This window comes from Dermacentor silvarum, chromosome 3 (genome assembly GCF_013339745.2).
Source record: "Dermacentor silvarum isolate Dsil-2018 chromosome 3, BIME_Dsil_1.4, whole genome shotgun sequence".
Classification (NCBI taxonomy): domain Eukaryota; kingdom Metazoa; phylum Arthropoda; class Arachnida; order Ixodida; family Ixodidae; genus Dermacentor; species Dermacentor silvarum.
Window position 1 is genome coordinate 11,751,115 of NC_051156.1, and position 15,533 is coordinate 11,766,647.

Sequence of the window (15,533 nt, forward strand, 5' to 3'; positions counted from 1 at the left end):
CCAATTTATTTCAAGAGGAAACGCACAACATAAAAATGCTAGCACAAAGAATGTCCACTAGCGGAAACCCATGCAACAGAAGTGCAAGTATATACTACGGAAGATACACTACATAGCCCAGCAACAGTCGCTGTCAAGTGGACTTTGAACTCTTGACAGCGGATGCACATGACATTTGTGATCAACAAAAGAACTGAAGGAAAAGCTCGAAGTTAAATTATTTGAACAGCAGCAAAACGATGGGGAAACAAGGAAAGTAAAAAATGCAGCATATGTTTCTGTGAAGTACACATTCACTGCACTTAAACTGAGACTTGGCAGTAAGAATTGCATGTCACCAAGTGCTCACTTTTTTCTAATTCACTTGCTATGCATGAATTCTTTGTAATTCCTGTGGTGAAAGTTTATATAGCTGTGCATTGATTGATGAGGTTCCACATTCCAAGGCAACTGCTTGACTACAGTGAAGTGCTGAGGATTAAGTCTGTTTTTAAAGAACAACTTTGATGATACTTTCCCCATGTCGCGAAAGTGGCCATCTCTGCACCTCCTGCATGTATAAATTTGCATAAGAGCACACAATATTTTAAATGAGCAGGAAAAAGTAAATAGGCAGAGATCTGCTCCTCATGACATCAGTGCAGAAGCTTGAATGCACCAGGAAAAAAGAGTGCAAGTGGCAACATCTTCAGACAGCCTTTTGAAGTACAGTAAGTTATAAATGTTCATGCACAGCGTGGCTCTTCTTGGTAGAAAAACTGAAACAAAAAGTTCGCAAAAAGGTTGCATTGCAGGCGAAACCTACACTCAGGCAGATAGTAAGTTGAACACAGTCGCACAAGATGTTACAAGAGGTAGCGCAAGATGTCTGTCAATCAAAAATAAACCATGCAAGCATTACCCAAGTATTTAACACATCTCATTTTGCCCCTTCTGCTAAATAAACAAACAACCAAACAAACACACGCACGCACACACACACACACACACACATATATTACAGAAGTGAGCAGCAATTTGCTTCCAGGGACTCTGTATAGATGAGTCAACTAGCCTCTTGTTTTACTGTTTGAGTCATTAGTCGATTAGTCTCACTAAGCCTGTAATTTATACAACTTGACTGCTTCCGGAGCACTAGGGATGGAAATGTCAATGTACAATGTCAAAATATCAACCCATGGCAATGAACGAGAAGGAACAGAACCAATAGGCCTTAATCGTTTGTTAGTCATAAGCGTAAGAAGCCAGCAAACAATGAAACCAAGAAGATGCAAATGCTGAAGAAAGTGAATACGAGGATGGTTGCCATTGTAGCTCAAGTGCAGCTAGAGCATCACAAACGTAAAGCAAAATATGTGGATTTGGCTGCCACTGGTGGCAAGCTATTTTTGCACTTACTTTCACTTTCTATTTTCTTAGCAGTATTTCGACATTTCAATTAAAATCATTTTTTCCCCTTTCCTTGGCTTCATCACCTGTTGGCTTCATATGGTTGTCTACCTGTGGTAAGTATTGCTGCTGAAGTATTGTCTAGATACAACAATGTACATACTATCAAGTTTCCTAATTACCTTCCTTGTCCCTCAGAAAGTGCACAATAAGTTTAATTAGTTGTGAACACTAACTCTTAACACTTGATCAGCTGCTCTGAGGAGACCCACTTCAGTGTCAAATGGTGCAGAATTTGCCCACCTAATATGCACTAACAAAGGCCACAGACTGAACATATACAGATGGTCTTGCACAGGTGAATATGGCATGTAGTGTATGATTTAGAGGCTCTGTTCTAAGCTTAACTCTTTCCGTACCACGCCCATTGGGCATCGTTAGCACACTATCAATGGTTTGAAACACCGCTTTCGAGACCTTCCGCGCCGATCATGAAGACACTGCGCCATTGGACGTGAAGGAGGAGAACTATATTTTTGTTTTCTAAGCAGTTCGCGTTTTTGCTGTCAGGCAGTAATTTCTGAATGCGCTCCGAAGTTTCGCGACTATCAAAGTAGAAAGCAAAAATGGCCGCCTTCGAGAGCGGCGTGTGTGCTTCAAGAGATCGCAGATCTCGTGATTCCGCAACATCTGCGGCTGTTTTTATCGATGGAACGAGCAGCAGCGAGTCTGAGGATGCTGCTTTTTCATCAGGCTTTGACGCTGAGAGCGACGACGACACAAACCAGCCTGGAGCATCGGCGGCTGCAGCCCGGCACGCCCAACTGAAGTGCTTCCAGATAAATTTTTCTAGCGGAATACCTGTTCAATTAAAAATTTCAATTTTTGTAGAGATAGTGCCTATTAGACAGCAATGCATTTTGTATATCTCATAGTTTTCGTTACATTTTTTCTTAGTAGATACAAGCATGTCTTTACAAACTTTGCTCAATTTTATCCCACAATCTTGATTTTGGCAATTTATATCTTTTTCATGACATACATCTCGTCAATAACACTTTTAAGCGTGAAAAGTGCATCATTACACTTTTTGTTTATGTATTACATAAAATAATGAGTGCAGTAGTTCCTTCAGAAAAAAATATGTGGCGTAACCTACAAAAAACACCCCTTTCCCCATGGTAGGGAAAGAGTTAATGGTAAAGTTGCATTAAATATCTTTTATTCACATTATAACTGTAATATGGTTTTCTTTACTCTCCCCAGTTGTCAAAAGTGCTTCCTCATTTGTGTTGAAATAGATATAGCACATGCCAATCAAGTAACATAATCATTGTCCTATTGCACAATTTGTCATATTTTTATTAGTTGTTTTTTTACTGCATTTTTGCATTGATGTTTTTTGTTAATTGAAATGTTGAACATTAGAGCCTTTCACTGCTAATGATTTATTAATTCACAGCCATAAGCCGTATTCCAATCATTTGTTTCTTGATAATATTTAATAGTATTTTATAGTAAGATGTTTCATGTGTTGTCACTGTTGTTTTTATTTAAATGGTTATTCTCACGATGCACAAGTCCCTTGCTATGGGACTTGTGCCCTTCTGTATTCACATCTTTTGTAATTCCTACTTCACTAGTGGCATAAATAAACTGATTCCGATTCTAAAAGTAGCACCAAGTAATTCTGCTCCTTTACTAAGAGCGATTAGTTTATTATAACAAACCTGAACCACACTCAGACTAAAGCAACACCTACAGCGAGAAACATTCCGCCACTAAGAAGCCTATTTGTTTGCATTTTCTTGGGTCCTAATGCCATAAATGCTGCGTCTTTCCATGAGCACCCGTTTTCAATGTGCGGACAAGCACACACAGGCTCACCTCCAATTGACGGACACATGGCTGGCTCTTGCGTGGCACAAAAAACACGTGGAACTCCTTACGCTGGCTGCTTGGCTGCCGCGCTTGCCTGTGGCAACAAAACAGTGGACACCACCGAGTTACCCCTCACATGTGTTTGGTTAACACACTCGATTACAATTGATGGTTTTTTTTCAAAGGGGCCCTGCAACATTTCTTCAAGGCCACCATTTTCGCTTTAGATCTATTCTTAGCATGTTCAAACAATAAGAGAAAAAGCCCAATCATGGCAAATAATTCACCAAAACTTAAGTGTAACGCAGAAACTTCAAAATGCGAGCAAAATGAGAGTTTCCCTCGATCGAAAATTTCCGCAGCTATAGATCCAAATTTCACTCTCCAAATGGCAGAACACTACGATGGCCAAAAACAGCGAAGCATTGGTGTCACATTGCAGAAGTTGGCATGCCATGGTGGCTAAGATCGCTCAGCTTCTTAATGAGATCATTTCCCTGGTTACACCATTTTTCAAAACATCCCATCCTACTCACGTATGCTTCAAAACAATACATCCCCCCCCCCATAACAGACACTGCGTCCCTGATGGTCTATGTTACATGTACAGTGTAGACCGCTTATAACGTAAGTAGCCGGAGTTGCGAATATCCGCACTATAAGCGGTACCACACTATAACCAAAGCAACAATTTTCAAGGCCCGTACATATGCAAAACGTGTGCACCGAGCCGCCACGCATATGCGACAGTCAAGGAATGCGGCTAGAACGTTTGCATTCAATTTACAGTCGAATCTCGTTAATTCGAACCAAATCACGCGGCGGCACCTCCGACCGGCATTGCTCCGGCACCGCCATAGAGTAAAAGCTTAGGAGATCCCCCCTCAACGTCGCGCGCGAACAAAAAAAAATAAGAAATGCGGCGGAAATTTCACCCTCTCTCAAATGGTAAGGTCGCCGATTCTATGTTGCGCCGGAACATGTGTGTCTCAGCCACGCTACCGTAGCCACGCGTAGAAAATGGCAGTGAACCCTTCTTTCTCCTTTATGCTTCCTCTACTTTCTAGTCACGTGTTGACCTTGCACGCTGCGGCTACGACGCAGAGGGAAGCAGCGGCGCTGTCCCAGGCCGGCCAACGAAACTGTCCATGCTGGCAAACGCCCGCTTCCCAATAACGGCAGAAAACGAAACTTCGGGGAGCTGGCGCCAGGCCGGCTGGAGCGGCGGCACCTGACGGCGGTGAGCGCGCACGGTGACAGTCGAAAGTGAAGGAGTTACGAGGGAGGGCGAGGGGAGCCACCGAAGCGGCGGAGTTGCCGAGGCGAAATCCACTTCCCTGTCGCCCTCCTCCCTCACATTCCATGGTCTCCGCGTGCGCCCTTCGCCGTGCCGTGCCGGCGCCGCCCGCTCCCTGAAGTTTCGTTTACTGCCGTTATCGTGAGGCGCACGTTGGCCGTCGTTGGCAGTTTCGTGGCCCTTGCTCGCTATGCGCGCCGTGATATTTCACGACTCACACTCAAGATTCTAGTTTCAGCCTCACTGGCTGTTCGTTCGCACCACGCGCCCTTCTCCTCCACTTCGTCTCTCTTTCTTCCTCGAGCAATCCTTGGGGCGCCCGTTTGAGTGGAGCATTCGCCGTCTCCACTGACTTCCGTACTCCCAGGCAGCCGCACTGTAACCGGTATTTCGTTTCCCGCAACTGCACTATAAGCGATACGTGTATACATGGAGTGCTATGGGAAAATTAATGGGAGTCTGAAAAGACCGCACTATATCTGGTCCTGCACTATAAGCGGTTACGTTATAAGTGGTCTATACTGTTATGACAGCATATGATGATGAAGTTGTGATCACTGATCCAAGGCAAGAATGCTGGTCACGTGGATCAGCAGCACTGTCAAATGTATGTTCGAGTATGGCGCAAGCAAATGGGAATGAACGCTTGCTCGCGTATCTGGCACTTCCTCACATTGCCAGCACTGTCGACTCACCATGACAGCCCATTTGCACATGACATTCGCACTGATGTAATCATCATCATCAGCCTATATTTATGTCCACAACAGGACGAAGGCCTCTCCCTGTGATCTCCAATCACCCCTGTCTTGCGCTAAGCTGATTCCAACCTTCCACCGGCAAATTTCCTAACTTCATCCCCCCACCTAGTTATCTGCCGTTCTCGACTGTGCTCCCCTTCTCTTGGCACCCATTCTGTAACTCTACTGGTCCACTGGTTATCCATTCTACGAATTACATGGCCTGCCCAGCTCCATTTTTTTCTCTTAATGTCAATTAAAATATTGGCTATTCCCGTTTGCTCTCTCATCCACACCGCTCTCTTCCTGTCTCTTAAAGGAGCCCTGAACAACCCCTCGGGCTTGCTGAAATAACATAGTCTGCGTGTAGCATAGGCTGTTGTGAACATCTCAGCCAAGTTATGCTGTCGTATGCGGTCCGTGGAGCTCGCAAGCGAAACGCGAAGACACCTTTTTCTCAAATGCTCTCGTTTCCAAAACCCCATGATCCTCGCTCTTTTCTGTGTGCTTTATTTCGTAATAAAGCACACTCCAATACGCGGCTTCTATTGGTCGCTGCAGTCAGCTGCACTGCGGTTGCCGCGGTGGGGTGTCGCCACAAGTCCACTGGCTAAGCGCACTGCGGCTCTCTGAGGACAGCTGTGTTTGGCCTCCATTTAGCGCAGCGTAGGCACCAAATCGGAAATTTTAACTGCATGCCACGGTGGCGTCTCGGATGTCACGGTGACGTCTCCGCTGTAGCCTTCGCAGTGTAAGGCATTGGAGGAGGAAGGGGAGCACAATGGAAGCCGTATTTGATTGCCGATAACTCCGCTTCTGCTGAATGCATTGAAGTACTTTTTGCAGCAAAGTGATTCTGAAATAGCCTATTTTCACTTCAAATATCTTTCTCCACTTCGATAAAATGTGGTTCAGGGCCCCTTTAACATTAGACCTAACATTTTTCGTTCCATCGCTTTTTGTGCGGTCCGTAACTTGTTCTCGAGATTCTTTGTTAACCTCCACCTCCAAGTTTTTGCCCCATATGTTAGCACCTGTAGAATGCAATGACAGTACACTTTTCTTTTCAACGACAGTGGTAAGCTCCCAGTCAGGATTTGGCAATGCTTGCCGTATGCACTCCAACCAAATTTTTATTTTATTCTTCTGTAAATTTCCTTATCACGAACAGGGTCCCCTGTGAGTAATCGACCTAGATAAACGTACTCCTTTACAGACTCTAGAGGCTGACTGGCGATACTGAATTCTTGTTTCCTTGCCAGGCTATTGAACATTACTTTTGTCTTCTGCATATTAATCTTTAAGCCAACTCTTGCACTTACTCGGTTAAGGTCCCCAATCATTTGTTGTAAATCATCCCCATTGTTGCTGAATAGAACACTGTCATCTGCAAAGCGAAGGTTGCTTAGATATTCGCCTTTGATCCTCACTCCTAAGCCACTGATAATACCTAGCAGTAAATGCAGTAAATGCATCAAAACCTCGTTAACTCGACCCTCTTTAATTTGGGAAATAGGATAATTCAGACTGGTCCTCTGGTCCTGGCAGGCATAGGCATTATTTTGTGGAATCAAACTCTCGTTGATTCGGACGTATTTGGCTGCACACGGGTTAATTCGGGCAACTCTCGCAGCTCCTCAAGTGCGGGGCGCCGCAAATGTGTGAGGTCAAAAACAGCGAAAACGTTGCTTTTGCCCAACTGAAACGAAGAGTTGGAGTCCACATCATAGTCATCGGCAGATCTCATATCTGAACGACAGGAATGCCAGAACACTTTGTACCTATTTGTGCCTTTATAGTCTTTATTCTTGCATTTACCGCGATGCATAACACTGTGTTGGCCGCATGCTTTCATAAATGTGTAGTCGCCATCCACGATCGCGTCGATAGTGACCACGACTGCACCCACAGCGGTTGCCGCAAACAGTAGTTTCGTTTTGACTCGATGCATGCATCAGCCGCATGCCTTCAGCACTGCGTGGTCGCCGTCCATGATAGCATCAAGAGTGGTCGTAGTTGCGGCAAACATTTGTTTTCGTTATGACTCAGTGCAATGGGTGCACAGGTGATGTAAATACGACGGAAGCTGTCGAGGATGAGGAGCACCAGCTACATCCATCACAATGAACGGACAATCTGTTGGCAACCAGCTCTCTGGCGAAAAAATAATTGTAATGTGTGCGTGGTAGTGAAAAGCGTGTCTCAGATGAAGACGTATGCCACGGCCGTGCTGCGAAGGAAGGCGCGAGATCTTTACCACAGCGAGCGCTAATCAGTCATGAGATGACAAGAATTGCAGCTTCTGCACTGCTTTCGTGCAAAGTAAAAACAGGATTTGCTGATTCATTCAGTAAATAAAAGCATGTTCACGTAGTAACCATGTGTTTATTGTTTTTTAATGCGTTAGCATTTGGAGTAAACATCATACCACGTGGGTGAAGCAGTGGACTGAACAGGACAAAGCAGAGAGAACAGAAGAAAACACGACACTCGCTGCACTCGCAACTACTTTATTCTAGAAAAAAATATTTCATATTTATAATCCCGCGCACCCTGAGGCATCAAAATTTGGCAAAACAAGTTTACGGCCCTTCATATGCCCTTGCACACTGTGGTGTCAAAGATCGGCAGCATATCTTAACATGGTGTGCTCTAATCCTTGCAACCTATCACCTCTATTTTGTTATTCACACATTTATTCTAGTGCTCCTTGAGAAAGATGACCTCATGATGGCTCAGTAAAACAGATGGTTGACTGATACAACAGTGTTTTGTTAACGTGGAAAGCTTCTATAGTTTCCATGGCAAGCTGATCCTTATGGTAAGAAAGAACGGTAGTGTCACTTGAAAGCGGTATGCACCCACATTGTGAACAATGCCCTTTAAAGTGGGAATGAATGTTTCCCCCAGTGACCTTTCGTGTTCCAAAAGTCTTGTGTTCACACACCGAGCGATTTGACCAATGTATGTACTTTTCCCCAAGATAGGAGCAAACAGTATACAATGGGCAATCTACACTTCACAAGTGCCAGCGAATGCTTAACCATGCACTTAAATCTACTTACTTTTTTATTGATGAAACTCTACAATCCAGCCCAGCAGATATTTTATTGAGCATGTTAGGTGCCGGAAAAATGACTTCTAGACTGTACCTGCTACCCACATTTTTTTAGGTTATGCGCGCAATTTTGCGCACGTTGTATTGACACAAGTTTTTTCCTGCTGTCACTCTCTTTTTTATTATGCTCCTTCCAAAAGCCATTGCGCTCATAGTGAACAAACTTATAGGCTGACTTGGACCTAAAGAATTGGTTTGAATAATGAAAGGACGATAGAACACGATAGTCATACATGTTTTTTATGCTAATTATGTGAGGTTCTTTACAAGATCTCGAAGTAGATTCATAATATTTAAGGCTGGCAACATGTTGAAAAAGTTTGTTTTTGCATTGTTACAACTTTTTGTATGCTTGATTTAGTTGTTGTTAGCCAAACTACGCTACAAAACTTAATTCGTGAAATGAACAATGCATTATATATTTTAATTTTAATGTTTAAAGAAAGAAACCCACGGCAAGGCAACATTGCACCACTGACTGACGGTAGACTTTTCTACAGCTAGGAAATATGTGAATCTCATTGAAGAAAATGGTACACCGAGCAATGTATGTTTCTCAATTATTTCAATTTCATAATTACCACATTTATTGACATGTTCTGTCCTCACTGCCTTGTTTGTGGCTTCAAAAAACATAACATTTGTTTTTAAAGGATTAATTTTAAGCGAGTTCCTCAGTTGCCCCCGAAGGCGGGCGACTTGGGTGTTTGATATGCGGCGGGCTCCGTGGCCGTCAAGCGTGTCCCTGGTATCATTCCCGTGGATCCCACAGCAATCGTCTGCAGCCTCATCCGCTTGATGCGTCAGGGGCTGCGGACGAAGCTTTTTCCATGAAATCGAGGTGTGTTCCGTATCGTCCTCAGACGAGTCAAGTACGAAAGCGCTGAAGGCGCGGGCGTGACCCGTTGCCTGGCGGCTTTGCCGTCTCGGCTACGTTGCAAGCACCGGTGGGTCCACCAGTGCTGCGGGCTGAAGGGAAGTACCGCAAGCCGTGACCGACTCGACGCAACGAATCGATCGAGAGTGTGCGTGCTTCTTGCCTGCGTGGTGATACCCGGCCCTGCGGGGAGGGTGCCGTAGCGAGCTCGAACGCCGTCATCTCGGACTCTGCAAAGTGCTACCCTTTGCGAAAACGAAGCGCGCTGGGGCGCCTGAAGGTGGCCTCAGCGTCGCAACAACGGCATCCAGCCTGGCTGGACGCGCAGTTGAACAATTACCTGGTTGATCCTGCCAGTAATCATATCCTTGTCTCAAAGATTAAGCCATGCATGTCTAAGTACATGCCGAAATAAGGCGAAACTGCGAACGGCTTATGGTTCGTTAGATCGTTTCTTCCTACTTGGATAACTGTGGCAATTCTAGAGCTAATACATGCAGTGAGCCTGAAGCTCTTTGGGCGACGGGTGCTTTTATTAGACCAAGATCGATCGGGTTTCGGCCCGTATTGTGTGGTGACTCTGGATAACTTTGTGCTGATCGCATGGCCACGAGCCAGCAACGTTTCTTTCAAGTGTCTGCCTTATCAACTTTCAATGGTAGGTTACTTGCTTACCATGGTTGTTACGGGTAACGGAGAATCAGGGTTAAATTCCGGAGAGGGAGCCTGAAAAACAGCTACCACATCCAAGGAAGGCAGCAGGCGTGCAAATTACCCACTCCCGGCATGGGGAAGTAGTGACGAAAAAATCACATCATCTCACCCTACGGGCAACCATGGTGGGATGCGAAAGCATCGCGGGGGGCGCACATCGAGTTTCCGTTTCGTTTCACTTGGCAACACAACCCAATGAAAGTTAGAGTGAGAGAATGTATTAAGAAGAGAGGAGACATTTTTACGGGGTTGTTTTCGTTTGATGTGTACGTCGATCGCCGCGTCGTCGGGAACGTTCCTGGGTAGGCATTGCATGAGTTCCTGCACTTCGATCGGAACGTTCATGACTTGCCCCGACGCTGACGTTGTTCTGAACGCTCCCGACCTTGCTCAGGTTGTTGTCGAACCAAAGCCGGTCGCACACGTTGCAGCTGTGCCCGAAGCTCTGAACACAACAACCCCGGCTTCCCGAGCCTTCCTCTGCTCCGCGGTGGTGGCGCTGCCGCTGCAACTAGCGCCGACGTTGTTGTTGTTCATGGCATTTCGCACATTGTTGCACAGAGAGAGAATGAAGGAAGCACAGCGAATGCGTGCTTTATACTGCGCCGCGATACTTGCGCCACCTACCGGCGTACCCTTAGAGAGAGAGTGAGAGAGTGAGAGAGAGAGAGAGAGTTACAGTATATGCAATTACTTGCTGCGCCGCACCTGTGGCGGAGAGGAGGAGAGCGCACACCTGCGTAGGAGAGGAGAATGAGGGAGAGTTGCGCATGCGCAGTATGGGTGCGGACGCCGCAGAATGGACACTGCCCCGAGCATAAGATGCTCTCGCATCTAAAATAACAATACAGGACTCTTTTGAGGCCCCATAATTGAAATGAGTACGAGGTCTGTTAGAAAAGTATCCGACCTTATTGACACCTGATGGATATGAAACAAGCATGCTTGCTTCAGCCGACCTTGAACCTTCGTGCGCATGCACGAATTTTTTCCCGCCTGCTGATAGCATCAGTCGCTGGGACGCAGCGTTTGAGTGAGGTAGTGCGCAGTGCTCTCGTCGGTTTTTTTATTGCAAGGAAAATGACGGAGCGACTGGAGCAGCACTACTACATCAAATTTTGCCGGAAACTGGGCGACAGCCAAGTGGAAACCATTCAGAAGATTCAGACGGCTTTCGGTGACGATGCTATGAGCACCACACTGATTAAGGAGTGGTACAACCGGTTTAAAGACGGCCGCACATCGGTGGAGAGCGAGCCACGCTCCGGTTGGCCATCAACATGCCGAAATGACCAGGTCATTGCCGAAGTTAACTGTGGTGATGCTGTGGTAATGCGGGACCATCGTGTGACTATCCAAGAAATTGCGGGAGAGGTGGGCATCAGCATATTTCTGCACATTCTATTATGACCAAAAATTCGGCCATGAAGAGAGCTGCGGCGAAATTCGTACCGAAGCTGCTCACGGTGGAGCAAAAGCAACTTCGTGTTGAAGTCTCACAGGACATGCTGGATTCCACAAACAGTGACCCCGACTTCATGAACACCATAATCACTGGTGACGAGTCTTGGGTGTATGGGTACGACCCGGAAACCAAATCCCAGTCGTTACAGTGGAAGCATTCTACGTCACCAAGACCAAAGGAGGCCCGCCAAGTGCGCAGCAATGTCAAAGTGATGCTGACTGCTTTCTTTGACTCCCGCGGTGTGGTACACCACGAGTACACACCACAGGGTCAAACAATCACCAAAGAGTACTACAGGGATGTTCTCCATCGCTTACGTGATGCTGTGCAGTGCAAGAGACCGGAGTTGTGGTCAACAGGAAATTGACGCATCCATCACTGAAAATGCTTCTGCACATTTCTCGCACTTGATTCAGACTTTTTTGGCGAAAAACCAGACTCCTGTAGTTCAACAGGCTCCGTACTTTCCTGAAATGGCCCCCTGCGACTTCTGGCAGTTTCCCAAAATCAAGAGGCCATTGAAAAGAGTGCGATTTTAGACAAGAGAGGACATTATGGCTGCAATGACAGCTGAGCTGATTCCGAAAGAGGCCTTCTCAAAATGCTTGCAACAATGGCAGCATGGCTGGGAGAAGTGTGTGGAGTCCCAAGGAGACTACTTTGAGGGTGATTAGGTTTCCAACGCTCCACTTATGCCAGTTTTTTTTCTTCGGCGAAATCTCGGATACTTTTCTAACAGACCTCGCACACTCTAAATCCTTTAAGGAGGATCAATTGGAAGGCAAGTCTGGTGCCAGCAGCCGCGGTAATTCCAGCTCCAATAGCGTATACTAAAGCTGTTGCGGTTAAAAAGCTTGTAGTTGGATCTCAGTTCCAGACGAGTAGTGCATCTACCCGATGCGACGGCTCGGACTGAACATCATGCCGGTCCTTTCTTGGTGCACTTCATGGTGTGCATCGAGAAGGCCGGTGCTTTTACTTTGAAAAAAATTTGAGTGCTCAACGCAGGCGAGTCGCCTGAATAAACTTGCATGGAATAATAGAACAAGACCTCATTTCTGTTCTGTTGGTTTTTGGAATACGAGGTAATGATTAAGAGGGACAGACGGGGGCATTCGTATTGCGGCACTAGAGGTGAAATTCTTGGACCGTCACAAGACGAACTACTGCGAAAGCATTTGCCAAGAATGTTTTCTTTGATCAAGAAGGAAAGTCAGAGGTTCGAAGGCGATCAGATACCGCCTAGTTCTGACCATAAACGATGCCAACCAGCGATCCGCCCGAGTTACTCAAATAACTCGGCGGGCAGCTTCCGGGAAACCAAAGTATTTGGGTTCTGGCGGAAGTATGGTTGCAAAGCTGAAACTTGAAGGAATTGACGGAAGGGCACCACCAGGAGTGGAGCCTGCGGCTTAATTTGACTCAACACGGGAAAACTTACCTGGCCCGGACAATGGGAGGATTGACAGATTGAGAGCTCTTTCTTGATTCGGTGGATGGTGGTGCATAGCCGTTCTTAGTTGGTGAAGCGATTTGTCTGGTTAATTCTGATAACGATCGAGACTCTAGCCTATTAAATAGGTGCGGGGTTCCCAGCACCTTACAACCTTCTTAGAGGGACAAGCGGCCTCCTAGCCACACGTAACATATCAATAACAGGTCTGTGATGCCCTTAGATGTCCGGGGCTGCACGTGCGCTACACTGAAGGAAGCAGCGTGTCTTTATCCCTGTCTGAAAAGACTGGGTAACCAGTGGAACTTCTTTCGTGATTGGGATAGGGGCTTACAATTGTTCTCCTTGAACGAGGAATTCCCAGTAAGCACGAGTCATAAGCTCGCATTGATTATGTCCCTGCCCTTTGTACACACCGCCCATCACTACTACCGATTGAATGATTTAGTGAGGTCTTCGGACCGATGTCTGGCGCGGCCTTTCGGTTGCGCTGGTCTGTTGGAAAGATGACCAAACTTTATCATTTAGAGGAAGTAAAAGTCGTAACAAGGTTTCCGTAGGTGAAACTGCAGAAGGATCATTACCGGACTGTGAAGGGTGACGAGCCCCATCGTTTCTGCCCCGTGTGGGTGAAGCAGCTCGCTGCGCCTGACGTTTTCCGCTACTGGCCCCGCTTGGACGCGGGGACGGCTATACCCGAACAAGTGCGGGGACTGCCTGAATTCTGAGGGGTGCCCCGTGCCCAATTTGTTGCGAATCAAGTATCTGGTTACATTTAATTGCGAGTTTGTTTGCATCAGGACCAGAAAGAAACATGGTACGATCATCTGCATGTATGACTAACTTTACAGCTGAATCAATGTTTAAAATGCTGTTTATATCAATGTTAAACAGAAAAGATCCCAACACGCTTCCATGTGGTATACCTGTTGTTATTGGTAACAAAGATGATTTGTGTGTCTCGATACATAAGGTAAGACTGTATTAAAGCTAGAGATTTACCGTGTATTCGGTAAGTTCATAACTTATGTGAAAATATTTTATGGTCAAGCGAATGAAACGCCTTACTGAAATCAATAAATAAGGCTAAAGCTATTAGTCAGCTTTAAATATTTTGTAGGACATGTTCTTTCATATCAAATAATGCAGTTTCAATCGATCATCCCTAATCTTTCTTCTTTCCAGGGTTTTACGTGCCAAAACCAGTTCTGATTATGAGGCACACTGTAGTGGAGAGCTCCGGATTAATTTTGACCACCAGGGGATCTTTAACGTGCCCCCAATGCACGGGACATGGGCATTTTTGCATTTTGCCCCCATCGAAATGCGACCGCATTTCAATGGAGGCGAAATGCAAAAACGCCCGTGTGCTTCCGTTGCAGTGAACGTTAAAGAACACCAGGTGATCAAAATTAATCCGGAGCCCTCCACTAGAGCGTGCCTCATAATCAGAACTGGTTTTGGCACGTAGAACCCCAGAATTCAATTCATGCTTTAATTGCTCAGGAAACGTATTTCTGCTTTCATGGCCTAAAACTTTATTTACTACACTCTAGGCAGCAGGGGAGTGCTTATTAGAAATATCAGTCAAAAGATTTTCATTGTAAATTGCTTTAGTTCTCCGAAGCTCAGCATTGAGCCCATTTTCAAGTTCTATAAATTTCTTCAGCACAGCAGGACTTCTTGTCTGTAGGAATGCATGTTGTGAAAACGTGAGACACACAGTGCCACTTACTCGAGCACTTGCTCTGCAATGATGTCCATCAGGGTGAGCCGTGGCCGCACCATGTAGATTACATGCTGGGCTGTGGTGCTCACAGGACGCTGGTTCGACAAATGGAACATCTGGGTCACCTGGTGGTCCTGCGCACACAACCGAGAGAGTCTGCTACTGACACCAGAATCTTGGCCTTCTATATTTTGTGGCCTTCAAGATAGAGAATGTGGAGTGCACACCAAATTTAGTGCTGTTAAATGAATCTAACACAATGTTTGCGTATAACTCTTTTCTTTTTTTTTTCTCTTTACAGAAAGCTGCCAGCTTCACAATCACAGTATATGGCCTCAATTCCCTGAACATACAACATACTACCCATTATTGAGGCCAATTAAAGACATGTGCCAAGAGGAGTGCATCATCAGGTATGTTGGGCAGGGCGCTTCCTTACATAATTAAAATCGGATATAGTGGTCATGTATCATGAACCACTGATGTGCAGGCTGAGTGCTCACAAGCCACACCATGATCATATTGGCAAAAGCTGAGTGCGTTTGGTACTTGGCAATTGCAAATTAGAAGGAGAGAATGGCTCTCCACATTCCGAAAGAAGCGACAGCAGAGCGTGAGGCATATCACTTGTCGAATGCACAGTAAAGGAGGAATGAAATGTCGTTTGGGACACATGCTCAGGTTTTGGAAACACAATCATGGTGTGGCTTGTGGCAGGGCCGATTTGTGCACATGTCAGGAGTCCCACTCAAGTTCATAGTGAGGCCACACTCCACAAGAACAGAAACACAAAACAGAAACAGAAAGTTTTGCGTTTGTGTACCTTTTTAAGAACAGTATTTTTCATTTCTCTTTTTACTGTTCCCAAGT

At 45.8% G+C, this 15,533-nt stretch overlaps 1 pseudogene; it reads right to left on the reverse strand.

The window, feature by feature from the left end:
• Positions 1–15,533, reverse strand: part of LOC119445322 (vacuolar protein sorting-associated protein 33A-like) — a 75,475-nt pseudogene that overhangs the window by 46,472 nt on the left and 13,470 nt on the right.